Source organism: Sylvia atricapilla, chromosome 2 (genome assembly GCF_009819655.1).
Source record: "Sylvia atricapilla isolate bSylAtr1 chromosome 2, bSylAtr1.pri, whole genome shotgun sequence".
NCBI classification, from domain to species: Eukaryota; Metazoa; Chordata; class Aves; order Passeriformes; family Sylviidae; genus Sylvia; species Sylvia atricapilla.
Window position 1 is genome coordinate 7,933,785 of NC_089141.1, and position 17,850 is coordinate 7,951,634.

Consider the following 17,850-nt stretch of genomic DNA (forward strand, 5'->3'; position numbering starts at 1 on the left):
AGAGTTCACAATATAAATTAAAGTGAGAATTTTTTAGTACAACAGAGGAGAAGTTATTCCAGGTAGTCTGAAAATAGAGTGATGTTAGTTACTTGTGCTCATATGTGTTAGGAATCAATGACACCGAAATGTCTTGAGGCTTTCTGAAACTTTTTTTTTAAGAATATTTGAAGTAAATTGTATTCAACTACCAGAAATTTTTATGAAACAGATTTTTGAAGGGTTGATGCTAAATTTTGAAATTATTTTTGTACAATATGTGAAGAGTTAACAGGTGAACAAAGGTGCTTAGAGAACCACTGGTTTATAGTGGACAGAAGAATGCTAGACATTTACACAGGAAAATCATGCTTGTGATCTCTCCCCAGGAAGTTTAAATTCTCATTTTGGCAGCAACATGATGAAAAATACTAAATACTAGTGGAGATTACTACATAAAACTATTAAAATTTACAGTTAGGAAGGAAAATAAACATTCAATTGCTAATGCAAGATGAATAGAAAAAAATTTGTTTGAGAGATTAAATGAAATCACACAATAAACACATAAATAGTCTTCATGAACATCTAGTTACCTTTCTGCTTTTCTAGATTTTTCCTTTTTCACCTGAACATTTTCTCTGATTTCTTGAGCTTTGAGGGAATATAGTACCAAATACATAGATTTGTTCAACATCTTACCCTAATATTATAAAACGAGAGTGTACTATATGATTAACCCTGCTGGTTACAACTTCTTTTTAAGAAGAAGTCATTAGCACCTCACAGTGATCAGAACACAAAATATCTAATTATTTCTAATGTAAAGAACAGGGCAAATTAGTATGTCTGAATATCTTATGAAACATTCTCATGTGAATTCTTACACACATATATATGTATATATGCACGAGTTTGCATGCATTTATACATGTACAGATATTTTATAGACTAGATAGGGAGACTTCACACCTCGAAGATGGAAAAATGTAGAATGAAGGTAATTTAGATAACCATAACTCAAAACTTTCCATTGCACAATTCAAAGGTAGAGACAGGAAGCAGTGTAACCTTAGCTGGCTTCTATGACAAGTTTTTTTTAAGTGCTTGCCTTCTTCTCCTCATGTAAACTTACAGCTTTGTGCTCTACCAATAACTAGAAGAATTGTAAATGAAAAGTAGTGAGCGATTGAACAATTAGTGGAAACTGGCATATGAGCATAAAAAGGAGCATAAGGGCAAGCAGAACTTGGCCAAAGATCAGACAAAATTGTTGAGTTTCTTCACTAATTGGACCTGCTGATCTGAGTACTTATCTACCGTACTTTTGGGGAATATATCTTTAATTCCATTTCAAATATTGTTCAAGAGGACTTTACAGAGCTATTAATTTTCCTCCTTCTTTTTCTTTAGTCTCTTTGCAGAGATAAGATCCTAATAGCTCTTGAGAGCAATTTTAGATCAAAATTGACAATAACTGATAATAAAGTATTGCAAGAATCACCTACTAATTTAAGTAACCAAAAATCTGCCACCAGGTGTACTGTCTGTTTTTCAAAAGTAGCATAAACTCTGGCTACAAGCTCTCATCAAATTATGCACGTGAACATCCAGAGGATTTTGAGTTCCCCACATAGGTACAAAGAAGGAATTTCCTCTAGCTCTTATAATCTGCTAAAAAAAATTTAAAGCCTGATGTAATTAGTTTTTCTCTTAGACATCTGGCTCACACTGGGTAGCTAATCTTACTCTTCATTGTGCTTCCTTAACATTAGGCACGTTGCACTGTTCACAATTTAGAATTTCCAGTTTTGCCTATCTTTGCTGCATCCTGTCAGCAACCTCAGGTGTGTGTCTAGAACAATTTGTACATGAGAGAGTTCTCATTCACACAGGCACACACAAGGATGCTATAGGAGTTGTCAGGGGAGAAGGTTTTGTTTTTTTCTGGAAACCTTCTGATCATCTCATCAGAAAATTACTGTAAGTAGTTTTTCAAAGAGTTACTTCAAAGAGATAGCTATTTTCAGTGTTTTCATATCAGTGAAGACCTCCAGTTTTACAACAATAAATATGGAAAAGTACCTGTTTAACCAGTCTTTACCTAAGTAGCACTCCATATGCAGGATTAGGAGGGGAAATGAGTTCTATTGCTATATACTTTGTTACATAATCTCACAGAAGTTTGGTGTTGTGTTTTTTTGGTTTTTTGTTTTGTTTTGTTTTGTTTTACTTTAAAATATAATTTCTTAGTGAATTAGTTTTATTCTGATTTTGAGCAGATCATGATGACCTCTAGTCAGAACAAATGTTTAGCAGGGGTAAAGCCTCAGCCTTGAGTAAATCTGAGTTCTAGAGACCTTAATAAGCGCTCATCTATCAAAGGCATATCTTTACTGCAAGTTACATCATTCTGTAAGCTTTAAACAAGTCACACCCAAGTAATGGAAAAAAAAGATGGAACCCTGTGCAAAGTAATAAGTCTACAAGGAGGACAAGAGCTAAAGTGCCAAAGACTAGGACTGAAAAAGTAATTCAAGGCTGGTATCTCAATTTTTTCTCTTAAAGAGAACGTTATGATACCAGATTAGAGGGAACTCATACAATGGATAATTGCATATTGTTAATATGAGACTGTTACAGATATTCATAATTTTTTTTAATTTAAGATTAGAAATATAGGTATGTCAATATGCTGTTCTTAGAGCAGCACTGAATCTTCATCTTGCCTACACCAGCTGTACCAACAATATGTGCGTTTTATATGGTGGCACATGAGCCTTGCACACCACTAACAGTCAAAATAGACCAGAATAGGGTGGAAAGTCACAGTAACACTGCAGAAAGCAATCTTGCCATGTTTAGCAAAGGGAGATTGGTGTGAAATCAGAACATACATATATGTACTGCTAAGTTTTCAAAAGTCTTGATTCCTGCTGTGGACATGCATATACTTATACAAATGTGCATGCATATGTACCTGAGTCCATATGTGAATTTATAACAGAGAATTTGGAGTAAAAATATATGCTTTGCAATTGTCTACTTCTCACCAGCACTGCAATGTTAATCTGCAAATTGATTGAGCTGATCGAATGAGGTGGTTTGGAAATCCCCACTAGGCCACTGTGATGGATCATAGCTCAACAAATAATGAATAATAGAAAAGGTCCAACATGTTGACCAGGTACCTAATTACCCTGTTAATGCAACCATGATACAGAAATCTGAGAAGGGAAATACAGACATTTCTGAAACAGTATGATGTTTACCTAATTCCATATTGCAAAAATGTCAAAGACTGAATAACAATCTGAGTGTGATTTACAAATAGTAAAAGCAAAGAATGGCACACACTATCGAAAAAGGGAAAATGGTGAAGATAAGCATGATAATGTTTTTGACAGAATGTTAACAAAAAAAGCACTGAGACCGCAGTATGATTATCTCAGTGCTGTCCTCTTACTCTCAATCTGCTGTGAACAACCTGGGTAAATTGGCATACATAGGAATTTAAAAAAAGAAAAAAATCATTAATATAGCTTGGCATTAATTAAGATTGATTTTTGAGGTGACATTAATAGTATATGAGGCAGACACATCCTGTTTCAAACATGAAGTTCTCCATGAAGTTTCCAGTATATTTCCAATGAGCATAGAATATATTTTGGCACCTAAACTTTAGAAACTTACCTTAATACCTGCTGGGGAAGTCAGATCACACACATCTGTATAATTAATTAAATATGAAGAAAGATGGTTCTTAAAAGAGCAGCAGTAAATGAATGCTGAAAGGAATATAGAAACATATTTCACGATAGGAAATAATCTCCTGCTAACCTCTCTATTCTAGTGAGTGTTTTAGTAAAGTTCCAGAATCAAGAGAAGCTCTCCTCCATACATACAAACCTCACTGCATTCATGGCACAAGTTAAAGAGGGTTTGTTTTTTTTTCCCTTTAAGGAGGAAGGTTAAACAGTTTTCTTTGAACTCTAGGTCAAGTTATCCCACCACTATGATCTTGATGATATCCATCAGTAATGACAAATGTTAATACACATATTACCTCTTGTGTTAGCTTTACCTGTGAAAATCTATTTTCATTTTAATTGAAAAATTGTAAAAATTGTAAAAATTGTAGCTCATTTGTAACTACTTGTTTTACAGACTCTCAAAACCAGTTATTGTTAAGTTGTTACTTTTATAATGCAGATCTCTAATGTTTTAAATTCTATATCAAAAGTAAGATATTTTGAAAAGTAAAAAGATTTTTTTTATATCCACTTGAACTTAAGCCAAGTTTCTAGTATAAATCCTTTGTGTATTGTTAACTTGGATTTAAAGTCCAGATTGTGCCAGTTTTCACTGGAAGTGTTTATGAAAGACTTGGCATTTCAGTACCTACGTGATCAGCATACTTGACAGTTTACTTCTCTGCAACACCCACATTAGATATTGTGATATTTAACTGATCGTTATTCTTAGGTAAATAGGATATTATGAAGGACAAAAAGCAGCCTTCAAGTAGTAAAGAATTAAATACATTACAATAGGCTAAAAGGAAAGTTTCAGTGGAAATAGACAACTCAGAATAAAAACTTTTCATTTCTTTTATTATTTTTCTTTTTAAATAAAAATGTAATCTGGGTATAAAAGAAAGAGCTGGAGAAATAAAGGCAAATCAAAGGCTGAAAGAAAAAGCAAAAGGAATGTATAATAAGAAGGGATATGATTTACAAAGACAAGCCAATCTTTGGAGTTGGGTTAATGACAGACAGGGAAGGTGAAACAAAAATTAAATGGATTAAATGTCATAAAAACATTAATTTCAGGAAAGAAAGATAAAGTGAAGACCATGGAGAAATGAGAGTGAAGAAATATTTTCTGTAGCAAACCCATGAACTCTCAAGGAAGACAGCTTAGAGGAGGGCTAAAGGATCGATGCATTTTCAATGTAACCATGTGAGTGAGGGAATGATCTTGAGGCACAGGGTAGGAATTTATAGGCCAAACAATGCTGTATCAATGGGAATGAGTTCCTGAATATACTACCCCAAGACTAGATTACCTCTTATAAAAATTATATTGTAATTTGTGTTACCTGATTGACAAAAAAATGCTAATAGAGTTTTCAAAACATGGTAATGGCGTTATCTATGAAATACAGAAAGGGATACATTAGGCTACATTAACATAGTGTAAGATTTAGATTCATGACTATTAAAATAGTAGTAACAACTATTTTCCTTTATTTTTGCACATTCAACCTTGCCTTCACTGTCCTAAACTCTTCACCTTCTTGATGTCTTAGGTAACCAGCTTCCCCCAAACGCAGAAGCTGATCTATGATCTGATCTTCTTCTGGGCCTCCACACAATTTACTTCTTGGCACAAAATCTGTATTCGAGAACTGTGTGAACTGTATTTTGGTGTTACTTCTGGCAGAGTGTCTCAGGCACCAAGGGTATTTTCTTCTTGATATGCATTTAGGTGTTTGCAGGGGGTAGCCACTAGGATTTTCAGCAATATGGTTAGCTACAAATGATGGATAGAGACTTATTCCTCAAATCTTTACCATGGTAGCTTGACCTGTCTGAAATCACACTGATTTGTGTAAGCCTTTATGGGCCACAGGAACTGAAAGTGGCCTAGCTGTCTCTGTACATCCATTTCAGCAATCTCTTTTCTATGACAGAGTATGTCTATACTGTTAATTTGCTTTGCTCTCTATTTCTGTCAAAGCTCTAGCTCCTTGCATCATCTCTGCCTCATTCACGCTTGTTGACTATAGAGATTCCTTCTGGAAAAAATATTACCTTTCTCCCAGAGAAGAAACACTTAGCTGTGTTAAGAGGTCATTGGCACCAGGACCTACCATAAGATGCATAGTCACTGAAATGAACTCAGGCCCAACACTAGATCAGCAAGCTGTGCACTTTCAAAAACCCATATCCCACACCTCATGTATTAAGGATTACTGTAATTTCATGGAAATCCAAATGACTGTCACATAGCTTTCTTCTTTTTTTCATAACAAACTTTGTAATTTCCTACTTTTTTGGCTGAGCAGAAGTCTGCAATCACTCTGATGCTGCCAGGAGTTCCACATAGGAGCTAGAGCATATCAGTTTGAAGCAATGGAAACTCTCTGAGTCCCTTGCAATGATGCAATAGCTGAAGGAGGAAAGCACATCTGGAGATCACCTGGTCCAATGTCCTGCTCAGAGCAGAGGCAGACAGAGCATCTTGCCCATCCTTGGAGACTCCATAATGTCTCTAGGCAACCTCTTCTAGTATTTGACTGCCCTTGCATGGATAAAATTCTCCTTGTTCTGCTCTAAAATAATCAGTCCCAAATGTCACAGCCTCCCCTCATACATCAGATGTACCAACAGCCTCTATCATCCTAGTTGCTCTTTGCTGGATTCTCTCCATTTGTATCCCCATTCACTTCCTGCAGTCCTACATCTGTAGAGCTTGGGAATTCAGTTGAGCCAAGGTCTCTCTTGGGCTGGGTGGCTGGAGCAGCAGAAGTTGCTTTTCCAAGGAGTGCACCAAGATTACTCTGCACACAGACAGTCCTCAGCATTCCTGGCTGCTGCTGGAGCTTGCCAGCAGTCATGGCCTTCTGTCACAGCTCTCCCAACCAAGGCAGGTCTGGAGATCTTTAAGAACTTGGAGGTCTTTTAGAAAAATGAGAGTCCTCTGCAAAGCTCAGAATTTGTTCCCAGGAGGCCTAGAGAAGTGGCTCAGAAACTGCAGCACATGTAACAGCTGCTGTGACCTGCCTTTGGTAGCTGCACTATTCTCTGCACGCTGCAGAGGCACCCACAGCAGCCCTGTCCTTCAGCCAATTCTGCATGCTTGAGTATTTTTCTCTACCAGAACTCCACTCATGTATTATGTATAACTGAATATTCATTGAACCAAGAAAATACAGATTCTGTAACTAGTGTTAAGGGTACATGACTGCTGCAAGGATAATTTATCTGCAGTAGGACAGTGGAGAGGGATACAGCTACATCAGCCACAGGCTTCCAGCTGAGAACTAAACTCAGGTTTCTCTGACCAAAATACGCTTTATCTGCTGCTTCCACATGATTTTTCTGTAACCAGATGGAATTCCCACATTCTAGAAATTCTAGGTTTCTTTGTGGCAAGTAAGGATAGAAGTTTTCTGCTGCAAATTTCTCGTAGGCATATTGTCTCTTCAGGATCGGGGTTTTTTTGACAATTTGTACTTGAATGGTTGAAGATTGACTCTAAGATTGACTCCCTTCTAAAAGAGGGAAGAGATAAGTAGTAACAAATATTGATGGAATAATAGCATGAAGTACTGTGTGAAGAGTGAAAAGGTTCTAAGTGTTTCAACTTATGTAGATAAGGCAGTTATGAAGAGATTCCATAGTTTTTGTTAACTGATAGCTAACATAGTTTTCTTTCAATGTGCTGTTACATATATTTTCCTTTTTATTTTTGCAATTTGGTCTTTCCTGAAGAATTTCAGAAGATGTAAGTTAAATGAGGAAAATAAGAGTTTTATTGTATATTCCTACTGTATTCTAGACTTACTTCTTTTGAGTATGAAGAATACCTTATGGGATATATGTATTGAAAATTCAACATTTCAAATGTGCCTTTTCCATTATTGGATTCTCTAAGAAAGCCTGTAAAATAAATGGATATAATCTCATTTTAACAGAGAAGAAAACGCAAATAATCACTTCAAGGCTGTGTCCAGTTCACATTGGCATAAATGGAACCAAGTTGTAGCTAAAGATTAAAACATGTATTACAATTTCAGGCTTGTGAGTATATACAGCAAGTTTGACTGTTAAAGACTAGAGATCAAGTGCCATCATCTTACTGAGAACTGGTTTCACTGTACTGTTAATTTCATGAGTTTGAAAGCTGAGACAAACAAGAATAATGAAATCTATGTCTTAAAAGACTTTATTGTAATAAGAATGAATACTAGAAGTTACCAGCACTGTTTAGAGACACTTCATCCTTTGATAAAATTCCATGACTGGTTTTATTTTCTCCTTAATGTAGTTAGTATATTAGACTCCTAATTAAAACGATCTAATTTTGACTCTCAAGATATATCTCATTATTTTCCCTTGAAGTCAATCAGGCTTTGAGCTTGACCAAAGCATTTAGTAACTTATTGTTTAGGGACATATGTGGTATTAAGAAAATCCAGAAGTTTGTTTTTTTGGGGTTTTTTTGGGTTTATTAATCCCCTTTTGCTATCACATGTAGTATTATAAACACAATAGTATTTTTATTACTTGGAATAATATAAAGCAAATAAAATTAAAATAGTCTTTTTGTGGAGCTTTTGAACACTACATTATACACATGAACATCAGAATATACTACCAATTTCATAGTAAATGTGTGTAGATAAGGTGAGACTTTACTGGTACACTAAAAATAGTGACTTTGGGACTGAGAAAATGCAATAAATGTAAAACATCCATCTTCTTTGCCTTTTTCAGCCTTGTTCTGCGGGTTTTTTTCTTGTGACTTTTCTGCTGGGTGGAGTTACCATTATCAGCTTTACTGCCTGCTGCTCTCAGGTCTGCACATGGACAGGCTCCTGTGATAATTTCTGAACTTTCTCACTATATTTACATGGTTTTTTATAAATAGTACATCTTGTCTGAGCTTTATGCTTTTCTGTCTCCCTATTTACTGTAGGGAGCCCTCAAAATTCCCCAGGAAGGCACTTCCAGTTTTTCACTCATATTCCACACAGCTGTTGCTCTGGCAGACACAACAGGTAAAGAATACTCAGAGATTCAGATGCAATCTATGAGTCAGCCTAAGTTGACAAAAAAACATTGTGAACACTGCATTACACAGAAGGGCTTTGGATGATATGCAAGGGTTAATTTTACTCAGAACATCTTTTCATTCCTCCAGTTTCCACTAGAGGTGGTAGATCTCAGGCCATGGCTAAGCAGTAAAGGGTTTTTTCCCTTATATGTGACTATTTCATACATCAGCTATTTTTAAAACCAGCATCTCTAAGCTTTGAAGTGTTGTCTTAACGTAAATATGTTGATAGGTCATGGGAAATATGTGTCTTCAAAAGCAACTTTTTTTTCCCCCAGTGTTTATCTCCAAAGGACTCATCCTCAGCAGTACCCATTGTTCTCATGCCATTGAGTAGCTATGACAGTTTGCTCCACTGGAGCATCTGCATTCAGGTGAGTAAGTGTTCCTTCTTCCCTTCCTTGAAGCTTCTGAATGTTGAAACATTAGCTTCAGGTTCATTTTTATTGGCACAAAACTAGAAGTGATGTAATCACCTATTGCAGGTGCAGAACTTCTTTTTTTATAAGCGGAGTATTCTGAACACTCTTCCTAGGAATGTCTAAAGGATTTTCCCTCCTGATCAATGAACAGTAATAAGTATTGCAGTAGATGCATGCCGTTTTTAAGAGAATCATAAATACTTAAATTATACAGGCATTGTTACAGATATTTTACTTAATCAAAATGCCATTTTTTTGCTTGTGTGTAAACAAATGCTTCAGAAAAATAGCTCTGAATTATTTTTTAACTAAAAACACAGCTGATATTTTTATGGTGAAGAAGGCAATATTTCCACATCTATTATGGCTTTCTTTTCAATGTTAGAGATATTTTAGAATAACTAAGACCTATTTTTTGTCTTTGTGGTAACTCTAGATTTGCTAGTCATAATGATGTGCAGCCAATAATTTTTGCCAGTCTTTGATTTTCCAACATGTCTACACTGCAACCCTTTAAGACTTTTTTTCCTTTGAGGTTTAAGGATGGGAAGCTCAAGCTGCGCTGTTGTACAAATATAATTGTCTGGTATGAACTCATAACTTTAAAATTCCTTCTGTCTCCTCTTAATCTCTAAACAAGATTTATTCTAAAGACTCCTGCTGACTAAGAAGTGGTTCAATGCTATCCTGAACCTTGGAAAAGGCATATTAGGCATGCGATTATGATGCACCTTTTGAACTGTTTTATCTTCACTGTTCTAATGACTTAATAAACGTTGCTATTGTATTCTAAAGCTTTTCTGGTTTGCTCTTAACACATATGTCTTTACTGGCTGTTGTGAAGGCAATCCCAAGCCTCAACAACTCTCATTGCATGTTTTCCAAACATGTCATCTTGCATGAGGACAGTTTACAACAATATTATTATTAGACCAGATTTTATTAATCTGCGTGTGGTAGATGAGTGTGTTCTTCTTCCAGAAATAAAAAACCACTGCAGTGAGCCTACCAAGGTATTGATGGACTGATGAGTTTATAGATGATATTGACTCCCCTGAGTAGGAAATACTGTAGGGCACAATCTGTGATGAAAATGGTGGCCGTGGTACTTCACTTTACTAAGGATGCCTTTATGTTTACCATATCAAAGAATCCCAGAATCATAGAATCACAGAATGGGTGATGTTGGAATGCACCACAGTGGGTCATCCAGTTGCACCTCTCTGCTCAAGCAGGGGCACCCCTGAGCACATGGCACAGGATTGCATTCAGGTGGTTCTGGAATGTCTCCAGTGAGGGAGACTCCACACCCTCTCTGGGTGATCTGTTCCAGTGTTTGGTCACTGCACAGTGAAGAAGTTCTTCCTCATGTTCAGGTGGAACTTCCTGTGCATCAGTTCCTGCCCCTTGTCTCTTGTCCCATTGCTGGGCACCACTGAGCAGAGCCTGGTCCATGCTCTGACCCCTCCCTGCAGGCACTGACAGACACTGATGAGGTCTCCTCTCAGTCATCTCCTCTTGAGGGTGAACAGCCTTAATTCCTTCCACCTGTCCTCTATTTTTTGTTTTATATCTAATTTTGTTTCTTTTTTTGGTAGGTTTGTTTTCCCATAGGAGAAGCTACCGATTTTTATTAGCAGTATAGTAGGGAATTCAGGTAGCTTTTTCCCATGTTCACCTCCTTCTCTTTGGTTTTCTGTAATTCTTGGTGTGTAGGAAACCCAAAATTAGTCACAGAGGATGAAAGTTAATGTATTTTGCCAGTATATTACTCTGAGTTTTCTTTTTCAAAACATCATCTTATGTTTTGTCTCACATTTTAGTATAAAGCTTAAAAAACATGGGATGAGCAATAATACTCTGCTTGACTACAACCCAGTGTTAGGGTAATAACCAGCTCTGTTGGCTTTGCTTTTGCAGCTAATGGTTTCAAGCAGGTCGGTGGAAATCATAAAAAAAATGAATGGAAATATAATGCAACAGTCTGAGAAAAAAACAAATGTGTTTTTAAAGTAAGTCATTGCTCACAAGCTGCGTAATGGTTTATGCTGAAGTTAAAAACATGCTGCCATGAATGATATATTAGGCTTAGGATATTCAGCCTTCAAAAAGGCTTCCAAAATTTTTCACCAATCTCATTTATAGAAATTGTGATTTTATAGGGTGATTGGAAAAGTTATACATTAGTAGCCAGATAAAAAATTGGGAGAAATTTAGGAATATGTACTTGTTTCTCAGATTTTCTTTTTAATTGGCAGTGCTGTTTGGTGCTATTTTTATTCCTCTAAAGATTGGTCAGAATATTTTATCAACAAGTCAGCTAGAGCCAAAATGCAGAAGGAGATATTCTCATGTACAGTTCCTGCTAAAACAGTGCCCAGGAGAGGGAGCTCCCCCTCTCATTCCTCCTGTTCCCTGAGGAAATAAGCACCAAGTCCCCACAGCAGACCTGTTTGTGCCTTATCTCTTGGCCAGGCGAAATCTGCCTCCTCTAAGCTGTGCTGAGCTCCGGGGAAGATGCTTCCTAACCTCCTCCAAAAGGATATTGCAGCATTTGTACAAAAGCCACTTTCTGGATTCTGCACATAATCTGTGCCACCAAACGTCATCTGCTGCCGCTAAGTATTGCCAGTTTTCCTTGCCATTTGACTATCTTCTCTAATGTGCTGCCATTAATTAACTCTGCCACTTTTCACCTTACTGTTGCCATTTGATTAAATTTTCTATTGCTGCCTTTTGGATTTTGGCCTGTTTTTAATTCACTACTGCCATTTCATTATCTTGCCCTGCCCTTTACTTTTGTCTTTAATTTGTTCATTGTTGCTAGTGGATTTAACCTCATCTTATCAGTCTGCCTGATTTCATCTTTCAGATTTTCCCCTAGTCCTCAACTCTTCCAGCAGCCAGATATTTACCTAATTCACACACAGGAATGCACAGGGCATTCATCACCTGAGTTTAGAACTCAGTCTGGTAGCAGTCTGAATGTCTAATCATCTAAAACCTAGCTATGAGGAATGGTGACTTTAATTTGGGAAGAGGGCTAAATGGCAATCAGATAGCTTAAGTGACTTAAGTCACTCTAGTCTGCAGAGCTGTATTTCCACATTAGAAATTTATATTGGTTTATGTGCTTTACATAAAGAATAATAAGTTAAGAGAGAAAAATAAATAATAGGAACATGGTGCTGAGCTTAAAATTACTGGATCATCAGTAAAATAATATGACGGTCAAATTAAAGACTGAACCAAATATTAATGAGTTATGTGTGTGGGATTAAATCACCAGAATTTTATGCTGGTATAAGATGTGATTTCAGGTGGGGTTCATATTATAAAAGCTGGTAAGTATTGTTTCACTCAATTTTACACAAAAATTAAGAATAAAAATTTTTACTCTTCTAGTGAAAATGGCCTCTTTTACAATAAACGTTGTCCTTAGTCCAGGATGTGAGTCATCTGTTCTGAATTCAGTATGACAGAGGGAGAGTACTGAGAGATTTCAGATGGAGGTGCTGTATGGACATGAAAACAAGTACAGAGAGCTCAGATGATTTTTTTTTAAGCTAAAATGTCACTATTATTATACTTTACTTTTACTCCTCTATCCATTTTTATTTTGCACTTCCTCCTAAGTCTTAGTCAGACAAAGTGATTTTAGAATGGTGCTGTCTTTTGACCTGTGTCTTCCAGCAGAAACTCAATAGCAGTTCTTGAAAGTCTGAGGTACTTCTTAAATTGGATGGAACCCTTTTTGAATTCAGGATATAGCAAACTCCTTATGCTACCATTTCAAAAGCAAATCAACCTGTATATGCTGAATTACAATGTGATAGATAACGACTCTAAAAACAAAAGATTAAAAGTTCTAAACTTCTTGTGCTTTGCAGTTCTGGGATCTCTTATTCCTGTGACTGTAACTCTCCATCAATACAGTTCTGGGTCCCAGAGTCAGTCGTCTATGTGGCAATTGCTAAGACTGGTGTGGTAAATGACAAGGATTGTTACTGCTATGACAAGGAAAGCAGGGATGAGCATTTCAGATGTTACTGGTAGAGTCAAACAATGGGTTTTTCTCATGAATGGTGGTGACCTTGATAGAGGACTTTTACTGTTTACTCTGTTTCCAAACAACTTTCATAGCCTAAACTAGTTCAGTGAATGAAGACGCTAGAAACACCACTAGGTTTAACACTCAGAGTGGGCACTGAGTCACTCTATCCCTGTGAAGTATTTCCATTTGGTGTGACAATGGCCTGGAAGCAGCCCCTCTTTTAGGTACAAATCATTGGTGCTCTGTGAAGAGAAATCATCTCTTCACAAAGTGCCTGTGAAGTTGTTTTCTAACTGAAGTAAGCAGACCAGTAACCCCTTCCTATTGCTGCCATTATAGGTGCAAGATACTTCTCTTTAAACTATTAATGGTTCTCTTGTTTGTGCCTTGTTTCTGTAACCTACAAAAGACAAATTCGGGAAAGAGAAACCATTTTGTGTATTTTCACAGGGTATTTTAAACATGTGTAATAGTACAGTGTCATTTCCAAACCCTCACTTGATCCTGTTTATATACACTTATAGATTAAATGACTGCTCAGGATTTTAACAGCCGGGGCCAGGATTACACAACCAGGTGTAACTTCAAGATTTTAGGGTGAAAATTCCTTTGGACAATGAAATAAAAGAGAGATGGATTCAATTGGATGACCCAAAAAAGAACCACTTAAATAGGAAGCCAAATAACAAACAGCAAGGCAAGTGCAATATAGGCTGCACCAAAAAGACCAGGGCCGGAGAGTTACAGTAACTTACATAGGAAAGGATAAGGGTGGAGTCTGAGGAAGGGGACCAACAGGGAGTGGGGATTAGAAATATGTAAAACAATGCAACAAAAAATAACCAATAACCATGCAACAACAAGTAGCCAAGAGAACAGTAACATCTTTCTAGTAACATCTACATAAGAACTTCCCAGGGGGCAATGCAGGTAAGTCCTTGTTCACCATAATTGGAAATAGTGTCCCTGCACCTAGGGTATGGCTTTCCATGGCCTTAAAGCAAGGCTTTCTTCAACCTCAACACGGGATCTAAGAATTTGCCTTTCAGTTTTGAATTAATTTACTGAGAATAGTATCTGATGTCATGCTGATAGCAAAATGTATTAGCAATGGATCAAGTACCTCTGTGAAATAATATGTGATGATAAGTCAGGTTTCATCACATTGCATAAGATCAGGATACAACTAACAAAGCATTGAGAGGCTCAAGACATATTTTAATACCAAATTTGTACTCATTTACAAAAAACAGTGGCCTAATCAAAAATATATCCTTAGGAGTTTTCTGAAAAAAATGAAAATTCTAGACATAAGGGGAAGAACACACCTGCTTCATAGAAACACATCTACAGACATGTGATAGCAATGCCTGGTTTCAGCTAGGGTAGGGTTAATTTCTTCTCAGTAGCTGTTACAGTGCTGTGTATTGGATTAGGAATGAATATGGTTTTGATAGCACACTGATGTTTCGGGGTTTTGTTAATTGAGAGGGGTGTTGAGCAAGCAGCTGTTTTGTGCTTTATTCCCAGCTGGGCTTAAGCCATGACAACCTGTAAGACAACTCATACCTTCCATCGTGATGAAATTTTATTCCTCGTACAACACCTAATTGTTCTTACTGTGTTTGGGGATCTGTGAGATGGGCAGAACTACTATTTTGACCAATGAAAGATATCTATAAAGCTTTCACTTTGTACAGACATTTCTAAATAACATTTCAGAGAACACACAGTCTATTTCTTCTCCCCTTGTTCTCCACACAGGTATAGTTTAGAAGTTTAGAACAGTCAAAATTAACGCAGAGATATTTGCAAGATTTATAATATGGCTCTTGACCAGCAAGTAGGGGCAAAATCAGACATTTTCTATTAGTATGTTGAGTCAGAGATTTATAACGTTGTAATAACAAGCTGGATTCATCCCTGTCTTTACTGAAATAAAAAATCAGCTTTGCTTATTTTTTTATTTTTCTTTTTTTACTTCCATTCTGGTAGAATTTCTCAGGTTCACAAAGCGTCATACGGTGTGTATTTTTCCTGAACTTAGTTACATTTGCTCTGCAAACTAAAGAGCTAGTGATGAAATTTAATTGAGTCTATCAGTGCAGTATCTGTTGGAGATGGATTACTTTTCTTTGAAAAATGCAGAATACCTTAAAAATAAACAGCAAAAATGTTGTGGATATTTTTTAGTTGATGCATGTAGGAACAATCCAACTCTATTATGATTATTTTGGAAAATTATATTTAGATCTTGTTTGTATTTATGTCTTTGTAATCAGATCATAATCAAATAATTGAATTTGAACATATTTCTTATCTCCTCTGTGTACACTACCACGGGGGCAGAAGATGAGCTATGAAATCTATCATGTTGGTGAGAGAAGGTTCATTCCAGAGATAACAGAAATGAGCACTCAGTCTTAGAGTGTGAGGTCAAAGCTGGGGATTACAGTGAAACAAAACAACATGCTGTTGAGAGATTTCCTGCTGAAAATATTACAGCTTCTACTCTAGAATGGGGAACAGAAGGATTTCTAAAGTACTAAGCAGCATCCTCAATGTTCAATATAAAGTTCAATGTTCAATATAACAGTTACATAGAAGCTTAAATGGTGCCGTCTTTTGTGAAGTTTAAGCTGAAATCAGAGTTGCTACTATAGCACTGAGTGGACCTAAATCTGCTGTATGTAGCAATACCAGGAAATGGTAATGTTGTGGCCATAACCTTGGAAAACAAACAACTTCTGAGTGCTCTTTACCCATCACATTATGTAAATTGGCAGTACTATAAGCTCTGCTGAAAAAAAAAAGTTCAAAACTTCCAGCTGGGAGTGATTTTTCTCTCATCACATCTGTCATCGTATTTCAGCTCTAATCAATATCTTAATTGTTCCAGAATAAACAAAAAGTGGAAATGAATCACCTTTTCATGGGTTATTATGTATAGGAAAGGTTTTCTTCTTGAAGAAGCTTCAATTCTTATATCTATAAAATACATTTTAAAAATAAAGTGCAGATGAGATGAATGACTATGAATATACCTTTGCAAAGACATATGATCCCAAAACCAGTTTTAAAATCATTTTTTCAACTACTGAAATAGCTAACCTTAGTATCTCAGATGCCTGAAAACAAGAATGGCTCATGATTAAGCATATATTGTAGTTATATTTGAGAAAATTGCCAAAAATAAGATTTTTCATTTCATGATTTTATCAATTTCCCATTGATAAAAAAGCTTTTAAGAAAAGTGATGCCCTAAGTATGATCCTGGTAATCACTGAAAAAACCAGCTGCTTACAGGCATGTAATACCACCTTGTGATCTAACAACATTGCAAAGATGTATGACATTATTCAATATCACTCTTGACCTCATCTGTCTTGTTTTTTTAATCTAAGAGGGAACAAAACATTATCTAACTTCTGTTTCACCCACAGACTGGCACGTATCATGGGAAGGAAGAATTCTTAATTAAAGACAATTATTAAAATGTGATCAGAAAGATTATGGTTTTCTCTGTATGGCCTCATCAAGAACATACACTCACTGGAGAAACATCACTTAGTCAGTGATGAGACAGAGAAACTGCATTTGTACAGGTCTCACCTTGTTCTGCTCTTCAACTTCTTGAAGTCTTGGGAAGTTTCCTTTCAGCACTCCTGCCTGACACCCAGATGGGAGATGCAGAGGGTGAAGCACACACTGGGCTGATCTTTCCTTGGGCACAGCTGTGGCTTCCAAGCACATCTTTAAAAGAACTGTAGAAATGTTCATGGCCACACAAGTTTCAGCCTGCAGTGTTTTCAATATCTGTCCCTAACACATGGACCTTGCTCTAGTTTTCTAACCAATGTCAACAAAAAGAGCAGTAAATTCTTTCTTCACATCATCTTGTGCAGACACACTTTATTTATAGAAATATTGTCTTTCTCAAATCTCTTACCTTTTAGAACTTCTGTATGTTCAGAATATTTTTTCAGCATGTGTTTTCTTCATTATTCATACATAGATTATTCTTATGAGTTTTGGTGTTCTGTTTAACGTTTATGTTTCATTTTCCATACACTTAATTTTATTCACTGTATACACATATCTCTTTATCCACCTAATGATTATTAAACTTTAGGTAGCTTTTGTGTCTTTGCAAGGATTATGGTTATATGCATTCCAAGGAAATATGTTTTTTCTGTAAATGCCATTGATTACCCATCCTGTTCTTTTCAGGAGGAGTAATAAAACTGGATAGCAGGCAGAGATCAGCATCTTTGAATTGGAGCTCATTAGAGCCTTTGCCTCTCTTTTTGTCTTGGGCCTGCCATGACTACCTCGCCACATTTGTGAAGCTCTCTGCAAACTTTTCCTATTTTCCATTCTTTCTAATCATAGAAATATTTAAGTTGGAAAAGGCCTTCAAGATCAAGCCCAATTAGTAATTTAGTGCCACCAAGTTCACTGCTAAACCACGTCCCTAAATGTCCCTAATCTCTTTTTGAACACTTCTAGGGATTTTGATTCCACTGTTTCTCAGGGAAGATTGCTCCAGTT